Raw genomic sequence first — 15902 nt, forward strand, 5'->3', positions numbered from 1 at the left:
TCACCACCAATTTTTTAAAATAAAATGTTAAATACTGTGGAACGGGTACAGCTATGGCATTTCATCTGCTTGCTTGATATTAGTTTGGGCTCTTCTCTATTTGGGGAGAGGACAATTCTGGGCTCCCTAATTCACTATCGTGTAAGGGAGTTATGTTTATTGAAGATTAGTTGAAGATAAACCATTACATGTTACCACTTTTCTTATAAATTAGTTAATATCTCAACATATTCTACAGGAGACCACAGGCTGTTACATTGGTGTTAGTCACTGTGGATCAATGCTGCTCTTTTACCACAAGAGGGCATACTGAAACGGGTGTCAGTCCCACCCATTATTGTAAAGTAGCATTCAGGTGCAACACCTGTTTTTAGTAAACTGTTTTTCATAAGCATGCATGGATAGGCCAACTTCAACAGCCAAAAAGTAATAGCCTACTACAATATTTTAACAATAACCTATTAATACAAAGAAACATTCAAAAAGAAAAAGGTATGCCTCGTGCTAGGTCGTTTTTCCCGAATAGACTATAGCCTAGGCCTATAATATGAAGATATACAAATCCAAGATTATGTGGCGCTTCTTCCCTCACATGTCTCTCTACCTCTCCTCTGAGAAGTGTTTACATTGATGTAGCCTATGACTGAGTGATGCTACAATCTAAAGTGGTATTTTCTCCATGAAAATAGCAGAGGATCGGCTCCCACTCAAGTATGCCTGGTCGTAACAGCGCCCCTGTCACGTGGACAAGCCCGGTAACCATGCATATCCGCTGCAGTGTTTATTCGTGTCGACACTCCTCTCACGCTCTCGAGCTGGCAGAGCCGTCCACTGTGCCATATCGCTCACATGAAGCACCGGGACCTCGCGACAAAATATGCACCTAAGGATGATATATATGTTTTACATAATGCTATAATAAAAACGCGGGGTAGTTACATAGTCTTTACGGTATTTTATTTATGGAATTCTTCTCAAGAATGGTAATGAGGTTTTAATGTTTTCTTCTGCATGTCATATGGATGCTGATCCAATTGAGGATAGTGTGAGAGGTTTCCACTATTTATTTTATTTAACTAGGCACGTCAGTTAAGAAAGAAATCTTATTTATAATGACGGTCTACCGAAAGGCAAAATGCCTCCTTGCGAGGACGGGGGCTGGGATTAAAAGTAAATATATATAAATATAGGACAAAACACACATCACGACAAGAGAGACAACACAACACTACATAAAGACAGACCTAAGACAACAACATAGCAAGGGAGCAACACATGACAACACAGCATGGTAGCAACACAACATGACAACAGCATGGTTGCAACACAACATGGTAATAGCACAAAACATGGCACAAACATTATTGGGTACAGACAACAGCACAAATGGCAAGAAGGTAGAGACAACAATACATCACGCAAAGCAGCCACAACTGTCAGTAAGATTGTCCATGATTGAGTCTTTGAATGAAGAGATTGAGATAAAACTGTTCAGTTTGAGTGTTTGTTGCAGTTCGTTCCAGTCGCTAGCTGCAGAGAACTGAAAAGACTAGGGACCCAGAGATGTGTGTGCTTTGCTATGGACTGTGCATTATGGCATAGCTTACAATGTTGTTATTTTATTGGAATAAATGAATTATAATTTTTTCCTAAGGTTATTGTGAATTTTAAAATAAACATGATGTACAAACACTCTAGGCCAATACAACATGTCCCTATTATCTTTGAGAAAAATAAGGACACATTGGATACGATCATAAAACACTACTAGCTGGACTAATTACTTAGTATTTTGAGTATGAGACATGCTTGATTATAAACTGGGTGGGTCGAGCCTAAATGCTGATTGGCTGACAGCCGTGGTATATCAGACCATATACCAGGGGTATGACAAAACATATATTTTTATGGCTCTAATTATGTTGGTAACCAGTTTAAATTAGCAACAAGGAAACCTCTGGGGTTTGTGGTTTATGGCCAATATACCACGGCTAAGGGCTGTGTCCAGGCACTCCACCAGTGTGTAAGAACAGCCCATAGCCGTTGTATATTGGCCATATACCACAACCCCTCGTGCCTTATTGCTTAATTATATACCAGAGAAGAGAGGTATAACATTTGCACCATTTGACTATACTGTTGCCCAATGTCTGCAGTATGGTTGAGCCCACCCATTTACTGTCGGTGAGTCACGCAAACAGTAGGTTGGGAGGCGGCAAGCCTCGCTATGTGACCTACTTTTACTTCAGTTACGTCTTCACTGAGACGCTCCAGATACTCAACTAGTCTAAAGAAGGCCAGTTTTATTGCTTCTTTATTCAGAACAACAGTTTTTTGCTAACATAATTGCAGAAGGGTTTTCTACTGATCAATTAGCCTTTTAAAATGATAAACTTGGATTAGCTAACACAACGTGCCATTGGAACACAGGAGTGATGGTTGCTGATAATGGGCCTCTGTATGCCTATGTAGATATTCCATAAAAAATCTGCCATTTCCAGCTACAAAGGTCATTTACAACATTAACAATGTCTACACTGTATTTGTGATCAATAAGATGTTATTTTAATGGACAAAAAAATTGCTTTTCTTTCAAAAACAAGGACATTTCTAAGTGACCCCAAACTTTTGAACGGTAGTATATATATATATATATATATATATATATATATATATATAGTCAACTACAGTTGGCCAACAAGACTATCATTTTTCTCATAGCCTATGTAAAATTAGAAGAAGCCTAATCTAGTTTTCAATTGCCTAAACGTTCCATCATCTAAACCACCACTTGTATATTGTTAAACTCGAATCCTTTAAAAGTCTCAGTGAAGAGGTAACTGAAGTAAAAGTAGGTCACATAGCGAGGCTTGCCGCCTACCCAACCTACTGTTCGTGTGACTCACCGACAGTAAATGGGTGGGCTCAACCATACTGCAGACATTGGGCAACAGTATAGTCAAATGGTGCAAATGTTATACCTCTCTTCTCTGGTATATAATTAAGCAATAAGGCACGAGGGGTTGTGGTATATGGCCAATATACCACGGCTATGGGCTGTTCTTACACACTGGTGGAGTGCCTGGACACAGCCCTTAGCCGTGGTATATTGGCCATAAACCACAAACCCCAGAGGTTTCCTTGTTGCTAATTTAAACTGGTTACCAACATAATTAGAGCCATAAAAATACATGTTTTGTCATACCCCTGGTATATGGTCTGATATACCACGGCTGTCAGCCAATCAGCATTTAGGCTCGACCCACCCAGTTTATAATCAAGCATGTCTCATACTCAAAATACTAAGTAATTAGTCCAGCTAGTAGTGTTTTATGAACGTATCCAATGTGTCCTTATTTTTCTCAAAAATAATAGGGACATGTTGTATAGGCTTAGAGTGTTTGGACATCAAGTTTATTTTAAAATTCACAATAACCTTAGGAAAAAATTATAATTCATTTATTCCAATAAAATAACAACATTGTAAGCTATCCATAATGCACAGTCCATAGCAAAGCACACACATCTCTGGGTCCCTAGTCTTTTCAGTTCTCTGCAGCTAGCGACTGGAACGAACTGCAACAAACACTCAAATTGGACAATTTTATCTCAATCTCTTCATTCAAAGACTCAATCATGGACAATCTTAATGACAGTTGTGGCTGCTTTGCGTGATGTATTGTTGTCTCTACCTTCTTGCCATTTGTGCTGTTGTCTGTACCCAATAATGTTTGTGGCATGTTTTGTGCTATTACCATGTTGTGTTGCAACCATGCTGTTGTCATGTTGTGTTGCTACCATGCTGTGTTGTCATGTGTTGCTCCCTTGCTATGTTGTTGTCTTAGGTCTGTCTTTATGTAGTGTTGTGTTGTCTCTCTTGTCGTGATGTGTGTTTTGTCCTATATTTATATATATTTACTTTTAATCCCAGCCCCCGTCCCCGCAGGAGGCATTTTGCCTTTCGGTAGGCCGTCATTGTAAATAAGATTTCTTTCTTAACTGACGTGCCTAGTTAAATAAAATAAATAGAGGAAACCTCTCACACTATCCTCAATTGGATCAGCATCCATATGACATACAGAAGAAAACATTAAAACCTCATTTACATTCTTGACAAGAATATCTAATGATCAATTAGCCTTTTAAAATTATAAACTTGAATTAGCTAACACAACGTGCCATTGGAACACAGGAGTGATGGTTGCTGATAATGGGCCTCTGTACGCCTATGTAGATATTCTATTAAAAAAAATCTGCCGTTTACAGCTACAATAATCATATCCAACATTAACAATGCCTACACTCTATTTATTATCAATTTGATGTTATTTGAATGGACAAAAAAATGTGCTTTTCTTTCAAAAACAAGGACATTTCTAAGTGACCCCAAACTTTTGAACGGTAGTGTATATATATATGTACTACCAGTCAAAAGTTTGGACACGCTTCATCATTCAAGGGTTTTTCTTTATTTTTTACTATTTTCTAGATTGTAAAATAATAGTGAAGACATCAGAACGATGAAATAATACATATGGAATCATGTAGTAACCAAAAAAGTGTTAAACAAATATATTTTATATTTGAGATTCTTCAAAGTAGCCAACCTTTGTCTTGATGACAGCTTTGCACACTCTAGGCATTCTCTCAACCAGCTTCATGAGGAATGTTTTTCCAAAAGTCTTGAAGGAGTTCCCACATATGCTGAGCACTTCTTGGCTGCTTTTCCTTCACTCTGCGGTCCAACTCATTCCAAACCATCTCAATTGGGTTGGGGTCGGGTGATTGTGGAGGCCAGGTCATCTGATGCAGCACTACATCACTCTACTTCTTGGTCAAATAGCCCTTACACAGCCTTGAGGTGTGCTGGGTCATTGTCCTGTTGGAAAATAAATGATAGTCCCACTAAGCGCAAACCAGATAGGATGGCATATCGCTTTAGAATGCTGTGGTAGCCATGCTGGTTAAGTGTGCCTTGAATTCTAAATAAATCCTGACAGTGTCACCAGCAAAGCACCCTCACACCATCTCACCTCCTCCTCCATGCTTCATGGTGGGAACCACACATGCGGAGATCATCCGTTCACCTACTCTGCGTCTCACAAAGGCACTGACTCATCAGACCAAAGGATAGATTTCCACCGGTCTAATGTCTTTTGCGTGTGTTTCTTGGCCCAAGCAAGTCTCTTCTTATTATTAGTGTCCTTTAGTAGTGGTTTCTTTGCTGCATTTTGACCATTAAGGCCTGATTCACGCAGTCTCCTCTGAACAGTTGATGTTGAGATGTGTCTGTTACTTGAACTCTGTGAAGCATTTATTTGGGCTGCAATTTCTGAGGCTGGTAACTCTAATGAACTTATCCTCAGCAAAAGAGGTAACTCTGGGTCTTCCTTTCCTGTGGCGGTCCTCATGAGAGCCAGTTTCATCATAGCGCTTGATGGTTTTTGCGACTGCACTTGAAGAAACTTTCAAAGTTCTTGAAATTTCCAGGGTTGACTGACCTTCATGTCTTATTGTAATGATGGCTGTTGTTTCTCTTTGCTTACTTGAGCTGTTCTTGCCATAATATGGACTTGGTCTTTTACCAAATAGAGCTATCTTCTGTATACCACTACTACCTTGTCACAACACAACTGATTGGCTCAAACGCATTAAGATAAAAGTTAATTTGTGGAATTTATTTCTAACAAGGCACACATGTTAATTAATTGAAATGCATTCCAAGTGACTACCTCATGAAGCTGGTTGAGAAAATGACAAGAGTGTGCAAAGCTGTCATCGAGGCAAAGGGTGGCTACTTTGAAGAATCTCAAATATAAAATATATTTTGATTTATTTAACACTTTTTTGGTTCCTACATGATTCCATATGTCTTATTCAATCATTTTGATGTCTTCACTATTCTTCTACAAAATAGAAAATAGTCTAAATAAAGAAAAACCCTTGAATGAGTAGGTGTGTCCAAACTTTTGACTGGTACTGTATATGGCTACTCATGCATAAACATTCATCTCTCATAAGTAGGTGTGGTTAGTTACAAGATATGGGCATAGTGGCCCTCCTCATTTACAAGGGGTGGCTGTATGCCAAGTCTCTCTCTCTCTCAAACCTACTGGAAGGTAGCTCTCCAGGAAGAGTGTTGGAACCATTCTATTCATACATAAACAGACAGATAGACAAGACAGAGACAGGCAGACACAGTTGACACAGCAAATTAAGAAATAGTTCATGCACCTGACCATGCATAAGCTATAACAACTTTTTTGTATAACTTGACCACTGACATATTTAGCATGGAACGTCGATGTTAGGTCACTTACATTTTGTAGCTCTGCAACACAGCAACATAACACTACAAAAAACAACAGCAATTGAATGGGCTACCGAAACAGTGGTTAGGTGTGTGACCTGAGAATTGAAGAGGTAAATTGGTAGCATGTTGAAAAGTATAGCCTGAATTATTAAAATAAAAATAAAATGGGAAAAAATGAAGGTAGGCTGAATTCTCAACCTCATCAAGCAAAATATTGACATTTTGAAAGTGCAATTCCCAATACAGTGTCTAAATTAAGGCTGTGCAAAGTCATCATTTGGAGTGTCTCATAAAAGCCTGTACGGCAAGGTTCTCAAAGGAATCAAATCGTGAAGACACCTTTTTCATTATGGTCTCAAAAGTCGCCATGGCGTGCTGAAAGTGTTTTTCTTTCAAACGTCATTCATTCAAGGCGAGCCGGTGATAAAAGATCAACATATGGAGATCAAATGTTTCATCGATGAGAAAATTAGCAGAAGACGGAAACACCGAACTGCTGCAGCATGCATGCACGTGCATGGCACACAATAATTTCCTCACAAAGACGGACACTGACACCGCTGGTGGCACATCTGATAACCAGAGCACGGCACGGGGATGGGTCGACACAAACAACTCTTGATTACTAAAGGCACGAGATATGATACGCTCTTTATCCGTTTGACCCTTAATGTGATACTCTGCCCTAGATTCAAAACAGATATGGCAACATCAATCATCAATCAAATGTATTTATAAAGCCCTTCTTACATCAGCTGATGTCACAAAGTGCTGTACAGAAACCCAGCCTAAAACCCCAAACAGCAAGCAATGCAGGTGTAGAAGCACAGTGGCTAGGAAAAACTCCCTAGAAAGGCCAAAACCTAGGAAGAAACCTAGAGAGGAACCAGGCTATGAGGGATGGCCAGTCCTCTTCTGGCTGTGCCGGGTGGAGATTATAACAGAACATGGCCAAGATGTTCAAATGTTCTTAGATGACCAGCAGGGTCAAATAATAATAATCACAGTGGTTGTCGAGGCTGCAACAGGTCAGCACCTCAGGAGTAAATGTCAGTTGGCTTTTCATAGCCGATCATTCAGAGTATCTCTACCGCTCCTGCTATCTCTAGAGAGTTGAAAACAGCAGTATGCTGAACAAATAGAACAAGTAGCCAGTTAAAGCCTATACACCAATCTGTGTGATACTCGTGTGCCTTATAAAGGGAATAATAACCTATTAGTAGCTTATGATTCTTCAAATTATTTCACTTATAGCAATAGAACTTGGAGCAAAAAATGTGCATCTCCCAATCATCCCCAAATATGGAGTTTGGCAACGTGCACTGGGTTGCTTCATCTCATCTCTGAGACAGATCTTGTGGAGCTGCTGGCTATAGTACAGACCTTTACTGAACACCAAACTTTCCTACCCCAATAGATGAGATAGGCTTTTCAGGTCATGCTGTCTGGGAAACTAGCATGATGGGGACATTGGCTCTCCAGGCCAAGGGCACCCCTGCCCAAATAGGCAGACAGTGACAGGTAGTAAGAGATGGCTTAGATGATAAGGAGGTCACAATTAAAGAGACAGAAAGCATTACGAATATAGGCCACCTATCTCCCTGTGCTTATTTTGGTCAGACAAGTGCTCATTATGCACACGTAAAAGACATGACTGACATTCCTGTTTAGGTCTATTTTTGATAGTGTGTTCTCTTATGTTAATCAATTTAGTCAATACATAACTAATGTTGGTTTGGGGTATTTAAGGTGGATTGTGTTTTTTAAGCAAACCTTTTGTATTTGATTTCCAGTTGCTGCACTTCAAATGTTATACATTTATTTAAGTGATAATGCCCGAGAAACCGGTGTTTGAGGGATATATTGGCAGGTGCTGCATCGAGGGCATTATCACATTATACAACGGGTTACCAACATATTCAAATGATGATTTACATATTTTCCTTAAAAACGTTATTTTGATGAATTTATTCATACTATTTCATCCTTCCACAAGATATCATCTTGACACAAATCTGGGGTTACTACTGTTATGTTTGTTCCTTATATAATGACAAACCGGGGCGTGGGTTTAATGAACATATACTTCAGCTAGAAAACTCCATGTTTAGCCATGCAAGGCATTCTTTAACCATCTCCCGCGCCCGCATAGCCTGCTGGGTAACGTAGTCTAAATGTTATTAACGCATAACAACACAACTACGCAAACCGGCAGAAATCTATGGTTGCTACCCAAGCCGGCTGGTCACGAGTCGTTCAGTCTTTTTGATTTGTATCTGTGGACGCGACCCAGTCGTTCGTTCTAAATGTTCCAATTGCCATACTTGCTGGCAACATTCTTATGGCTAACTTACAGTCACGTCATAAAGTGCAGCAAGAATAACAGCAAAGTAGCCGTATTTGCATTTGTTTAAGCTGTTTTCTAGTGACATTTATAAAGTGCCTGGCTGGGCTGATAAAACAGTGGATTGCACAGTCAGATGGAACAGAGTAAATAAACATTTTAACTTCATAGATTTAGCCGGTGGTAACTTGTGGAATAGACACCGGCTGGAATGTGGTTTTAACAAATCAGCATTCAGGATTAGACCCACCCTGTTGTATAATCAATCTATAGAAAATAATTAATTTAAGGCCAATTATTTAGGCCTATGCTAATTTGCAGAGTTGTGGACTCGAGTCACATGACATGGACTCAAGTCACAAATTTGATGACTTGAGAGTGGACTTGATAGCAAATTAAAAAAACTTGAGACTTGACTTGGAGCCTCAAGATTCGGGACTCGACTTTGACTTCGAACTGATGGCTTGAAATTATGTTGCCAGGTTTTGGAACATTTTGTCACTCATTTTGTTGCACAAAATCTCCATGGACTACTCTCCACGCAGCATCATCCTTGTCCTTCAACACAGGACAGGTGAGCTAGCAAACAGATTGCTGATTTGTACAGCCATAGGATCCGGTGCAGCACAAACGTCAAATTGTAGGGAGAGAGGATTGCCATAATAACTACAATAAGGAACTCCAAAAATAGTTTGGAATCAATAATATGAACCATTTACTTTGCAAGCTCACCAAGAATTGGGCATCAAGCAACAATTACTAGCATAGGCCTACTAGTCTTTTGGTACGTCAAAATTGTTTTAAATTGATAATTTGATGCATTTGGAATTTGTTGCTAAAATTATTAATGTGTTTAAGACGCACAGGAGGTGCGTCTCTCCACTTGCACTCTCCAAACTCCTGCCAGTGGAGAGCGCTTTGCTTGTTTAAAAGTTTGTGGTTGCTTTCACAAGTAAAATAAATGCATATGTGGTAAATCTATATTCCATCTAATCCTACAATAATTGTTAGCGTTTCATCATTCCATCCCGGTAACTTTTATTTCAACACGTTTCATGTTTGATACCATACATTTTCATTTAGCCCACCGTTGCTTACCCTCTGAGTGGGCGCGATGTTTATTGTGCACGTGAACATTAGCAAGACTCATGAGGTAGAAGTTCAATTTATTTCAATTCTATGTATGGTTTCTTTTGTTCATATTTCACGGGCTATGTCATAATTCCGTGTGTCTGTGTCCTACTTCTCTGTCTTTCTGGTTGTGCGTAATAGGAGTACGTGGGCATAGAAATAGACTACATTTTACATTTACATTTAAGTCATTTAGCAGACGCTCTTATCCAGAGCGACTTACAAATTGGTGCATTCACCTTATGATATCCAGTGGAACAACCACTTTACAATAGTGCATCTAACTCTTTTAAGGGGGGGGGGGGTTAGAAGGATTACTTTATCCTATCCTAGGTATTCCTTAAAGAGGTGGGGTTTCAGGTGTCTCCGGAAGGTGGTGATTGACTCCGCTGACCTGGCGTCGTGAGGGAGTTTGTTCCACCATTGGGGTGCCAGAGCAGCGAACAGTTTTGACTGGGCTGAGCGGGAACTGTACTTCCTCAGAGGTAGGGAGGCGAGCAGGCCAGAGGTGGATGAACGCAGTGCCCTTGTTTGGGTGTAGGGCCTGATCAGAGCCTGAAGGTACGGAGGTGCCGTTCCCCTCACAGCTCCGTAGGCAAGCACCATGGTCTTGTAGCGGATGCGAGCTTCAACTGGAAGCCAGTGGAGAGAGCGGAGGAGCGGGGTGACGTGAGAGAACTTGGGAAAGTTGAAAACCAGACGGGCTGCGGCGTTCTGGATGAGTTGTAGGGGTTTAATGGCACAGGCAGGGAGCCCAGCCAACAGCGAGTTGCAGTAATCCAGACGGGAGATGACAAGTGCCTGGATTAGGACCTGCGCCGCTTCCTGCGTGAGGCAGGGTCGTACTCTGCGAATGTTGTAGAGCATGAACCTACAGGAACGGGTCACCGCCTTGATGTTAGTTGAGAACGACAGGGTGTTGTCCAGGATCACGCCAAGGTTCTTAGCACTCTGGGAGGAGGACACAATGGAGTTGTCAACCGTGATGGCGAGATCATGGAACGGGCAGTCCTTCCCCGGGAGGAAGAGCAGCTCCGTCTTGCCGAGGTTCAGCTTGAGGTGGTGATCCGTCATCCACACTGATATGTCTGCCAGACATGCAGAGATGCGATTCACCACCTGGTTATCAGAGGGGGGAAAGGAGAAGATTAATTGTGTGTCGTCTGCATAGCAATGATAGGAGAGACCATGTGAGGATATGACAGAGCCAAGTGACTTGGTGTATAGCGAGAATAGGAGAGGGCCTAGAACAGAGCCCTGGGGGACACCAGTGGTGAGAGCACGTGGTGCGGAGACAGATTCTCGCCACGCCACCTGGTAGGAGCGACCTGTCAGGTAGGACGCAATCCAAGCGTGGACCTTGCCGGAGATGCCCAGCTCGGAGAGGGTGGAGAGGAGGATCTGATGGTTCACAGTATCAAAGGCAGCCGATAGGTCTAGAAGGATGAGAGCAGAGGACTACGCGGGCTGCACGCCATGCCTTGGAGTCAGTACGTTGAATATGATCAAATGATTGTTCCATGTATGAATGGTGATGAAATATCATTAATAATCATAATTCTAATGTAACAATGGATGTGGAATATGCATTTTACATTGTAGAACTAGTTTATTGGTTGTAATTGCCAATTGGGTAATTGTGTGGTCCTGGGAGGGGCCAAATGCCTATACAGTGCATTCGGAAAGTATTCAGACCTCTTGACATTTTCCACATTTTGTTACGTTACAGACTTCTTCTAAAATGGCTTAAATAGTTTTTTCCCCCTCATCAATCTACACACAATACCTCATAATGACAAGTAAAAACAGGTTATTGGACATTTTTGCAAATGTATAAAAAATAAACTGAAATATCAAATGTACATAGGTATTCAGAACCTTTACTCAGCACTTTGTTGAAGAACATTTGTCAGCAATTACAGCCTCGGGTTTTCTTGGGTATGACACTACAAGCTTGGCACACCAGTATTTGGGGAGTTTCTCCCATTCTTCATCCACAGGTCCTCTCAAGCTCTTTCGGGTTAGATGGGGCGCGTTGAGGCACAGCTATTTTCAAGTCTCTCCAGAGATGTTTGAACAGGTTCAAGGCCAGGCTCTGGCTGTGCCACTCAAGGACATTCAGAGACTTGTCCCGAAGCCACTCCTGCATTGTCTTAGCTGTGTGCTTAGGGTCATTGTCCTGTTGGAAGGTGAACCTTCGCCCCTAGGCTCTAGGAAGAGTCTTGGTGGTTTGAAATGTCTTCCATTTAAGAATGATGGACTCCACTGTGTTCTTGGGGAGCTTCAATGCTGCAGAAATGTTTTGGTGCCCTTCCCCAGATCTGTGCTTCGACACAACCCTGTCTCAGAGCTCTACGGACAATTCCTTCGACCTCATGGCTTGGTTTTTGCTCTGACATGCACTGTCAACTGTGGGACCTTATATAGACAGGTGTGTGCCTTTCCAAACCATGTCCAATCAATTGAATTTACCACAGGTGGACTCCAATCAAGTTGTAGAAACATCTCAAGGATGACCAATGGAAACAGGATGCACCAGAGCTCAATTTCGAGTCTCATAGCAAAGGGTCTAAATCTTTATGGAAATAAGGTGATTCTGTTCTTATATTTTTATAAATTTGCTAAAATATCCCAAAAACTGTTTTCGCTTTGTCATTATGGGGTATTGTGTGTAGATGGATGAGGATTTTTTTTTTTTAAGTAATCTATTTTAGAATAAGGCTTTAACGAAATGAAATGTAGAAAAAGGGAAGGGGTCTGAATACTTTCCGAATGCACTGTACAGTCGTGGCCAAAAGTTTTGAGAATGACACAAATATACATTTTCACAAAGTCTGCTGCTTCAGTATCTTTAGATATTTTTGTCAGATGTTACTATGGATTACTGAAGTATAATTACAAGCATTTCATAAGTGTCAAAGGCTTTTATTGACAATTACATGAAGTTGATGCAAAGAGTCAATATTTGGAGTATAGGTGCAATCTTACTGGCAGCAATATCCTTGCCTGTGAAGCCCTTTTTATGCCAATCAATGATGACGGCACATTTTTCCTTGCTGGAAACCATGGTTGATAGAGGAAGAACAATGATTCCAAGCACCACCCTCCTTTTGAAGCTTCCAGTCTGTTATTCGAACTCAATCAGCATGACCGAGTGATCTCCAGCCCTGTCCTCGTCAACACTCACACCTGTGTTAACGAGAGAATCACTGACATGATGTCAGCTGGTCCTTTTGTGGCAGGGCTGAAATGCAGTGGAAATGTTTTTGGGGGATTCAGTTCATTTGCATAGCAAAGAGGACTTTGCAATTAATTGCAATTCATCTGATCACTCTTCATAACATTCTGGAGTATATGCAAATTGCCATCATACAAACTGAGGCAGCAGACTTTGTGAAAATTAATATTTGTGTCATTCTCAAAACTTTTGGCCACGACTGTATGTAGTCTACCTGTTTGACAGATTCAATGTGGTTTCTCAAGGGGAGGCCGTGCAGTCTTGCCCTCTACCTGTGTCCCTGTTTTGCCTGACACAGAGGTTATTTCTTTTGGGCTATTGCCAGTGTATATTTTGTATGATATGGTACCTTCAACATGGGATCACCAAGACCTGTAAATAAATCTGCACTTCAACCTGCATTGTCTTCTGCTGATTTAATTCCCTTAGGACTGCTACAAAGTCCATATTTTACAATTACAGCATCGAAATGTGTTGTAGCCAAAATAATGAAAAGGGCTGCCTGGTAGCCTCAAAAAATAGACAAGTCGTTGCATAAATACATACAAAAAAGTACTTGAATTGAGACTTGACTTGAAAAAAAGTGTGACTTGACTTGCTCTTACGCTTCGAACACACTGACTGAGTCATTGCGTTTCGATACACCAGAAGTACATTCATTTCCAATGGAACGCTGCATTTGCCTTGCAGCATTGCGTTGCAGAGGCAGTTGCAGTGCGTTCTGTGTGGTGCATACGTTCGATAAATCGAACGTATGCATCAAATTGTATGAGTGGACTTGACAGAAAGTAGCAAAATATGAATGTAGATTTTTTTTTGCACACACATTCAGTAAAAATTTGTGATTACATAAAAACAGTTTGATTGCATAATTTCTTTACATTTTTTATAAATTTATTTGCCAAGTATATTATTTATTCGATGACATCCTCAAATTAATTGTGAGAGCCTATAATATAATTTCCCTCCAAAATGCAGTTTTGCGACCATTTGCAAAAGGTACCTGCATCAGTATAGTTGCCTAGCTGCGCAAAATGTTATGCAGCAGTGATGCAATTACACAGTCGGTGTGTTCGAAGCGTAAGAATGCACGACTTCGATTTGACTCGAGACTCGACACGTTTTACTTGGGACTCGACTGAGACTAAGACCTTGTGACTCGAGACTTGCTTGTGACTCAAATAATAGGCTGGCCGACCATGAAACACAGTTGCGTGTAAAGACACTAATATAGCGTATATCGAGTGACGTATCTAATTGTCTGCACGGTACACAGTGAGCAAAGAAAGTTCCTATAACATTGTTCCAAATGTCCGTTTTGAATGCTTCAATAAGCCTGACCAATTATTAATAGCCTAATGATGTTCCCACGCACACTATTGGATACAGCTATTGTATCTTATGGAACAGTCTGAAATGGTAGGCTGTATATTGTAAACACATACAGCAAATAACAGGATAGAATAGGTTGTATTTATTTATTTATTCGACAGCTCTTTCCTCTAACAGAAGTTCGCAGTGATCTGTGCCTTCTAACTGCACATTTTATCTCCATATCTTCATTCAAAGACTCAATCATGAACACTCTTACTGACAGTTATTGCTGTTTCGCGTGATGTATTGTTGTCTCTACCTTCTTGCCCTTTGTGCTGTTGTCTGTGCCCAATAACGTTTGCACCATGTTTTGTCCTGCTACCATGTTGAGATTCTACCATGTTGTGTTTCTACCATGCTGTGTTGTCATGTGTTGCTGCCATGCTATGCTGTTGCCTTAGGTCTCTCTTTATGTAGTGTTGTCTCTCTTGTCGTGATGTGTGTTTTGTCCTATATATATATATTTTTTTTTATCCCAGCCCCCGTCTCCGCAGGAGGCCTTTTGCCTTTTGGTAGGACATCATTGTAAAAAATAATTTGTTCTTTAACTGACTTGCCTAATTAAATAAAGGTTAAATAAATACAATATATATATATATATATATATATTTTACATCCGTGGTAAACTGTCAAGCCTGTAGGCCTAATTGACTCGTGCGCCAACCCTGCTGTCTCGTGGTGGCTGGCCAGATAAGTAACGTGATGAGTAAACGTGACGAAAACTTAACACAATTTCTCTAATCGCCCGAAGCCCCGTCTATCCGTTAGCCTTGATCTACCCTCTGTCTACCAGAGTTGCAGAATGAATTACATCCGCTCATTAACTTGTCACAGCATTCGCACCACTGTAGAGAAACCTCCCTAATGTACTCATGGGTCTAAAGAGCCATGGCAATAAACAGTCTACTGGATCTGTTTTTCTGCATACAGTAAAACCGTTTCTAAGAATTCCAAACCAACACCCATGAAGTCTTTCCATGACAAGTAAGACAACAATAGTCACCGGTGGAGCCACGTGCGCCTGGTATGCATCATTGGCCATATACAGTATATACAGACCAGATGCAAACGGATAATAAACACACATTTGTGTGATTAATGAACTGCCATAATAATCACGGATATGATACATGAAGTCGAATGACTCGCTTGGTTATATTGATGTTAAGGCTATGTCGCATGTCTCCACAGATGCAAAATGAACAGACATTTACATTTGACAATGAGTGACAGCTTTGTAAGTACGCCTACGCCTTAACAATTTATAGTTAGAAGTGCGCTCGACTGGCTTGCACGCACACATGATCAAGTTATTCCTCCCCTTGCTTGGTAATGCGCTATTTCAAATCACATTTCTCTCGGACACGTGTACAGCGAAGTTAAAGCTGGAATCTTTATATAGTTGCTACATACATTTTTGGACTTATAAATTAATTATATATACCCATTATTTCTTGAAGAATTTAACTTATAAATGCATCATGAGCTTAGTTCAACTATCG

Source organism: Salvelinus alpinus, chromosome 1 (assembly GCF_045679555.1).
Source record: "Salvelinus alpinus chromosome 1, SLU_Salpinus.1, whole genome shotgun sequence".
Classification (NCBI taxonomy): Eukaryota; Metazoa; Chordata; class Actinopteri; order Salmoniformes; family Salmonidae; genus Salvelinus; species Salvelinus alpinus.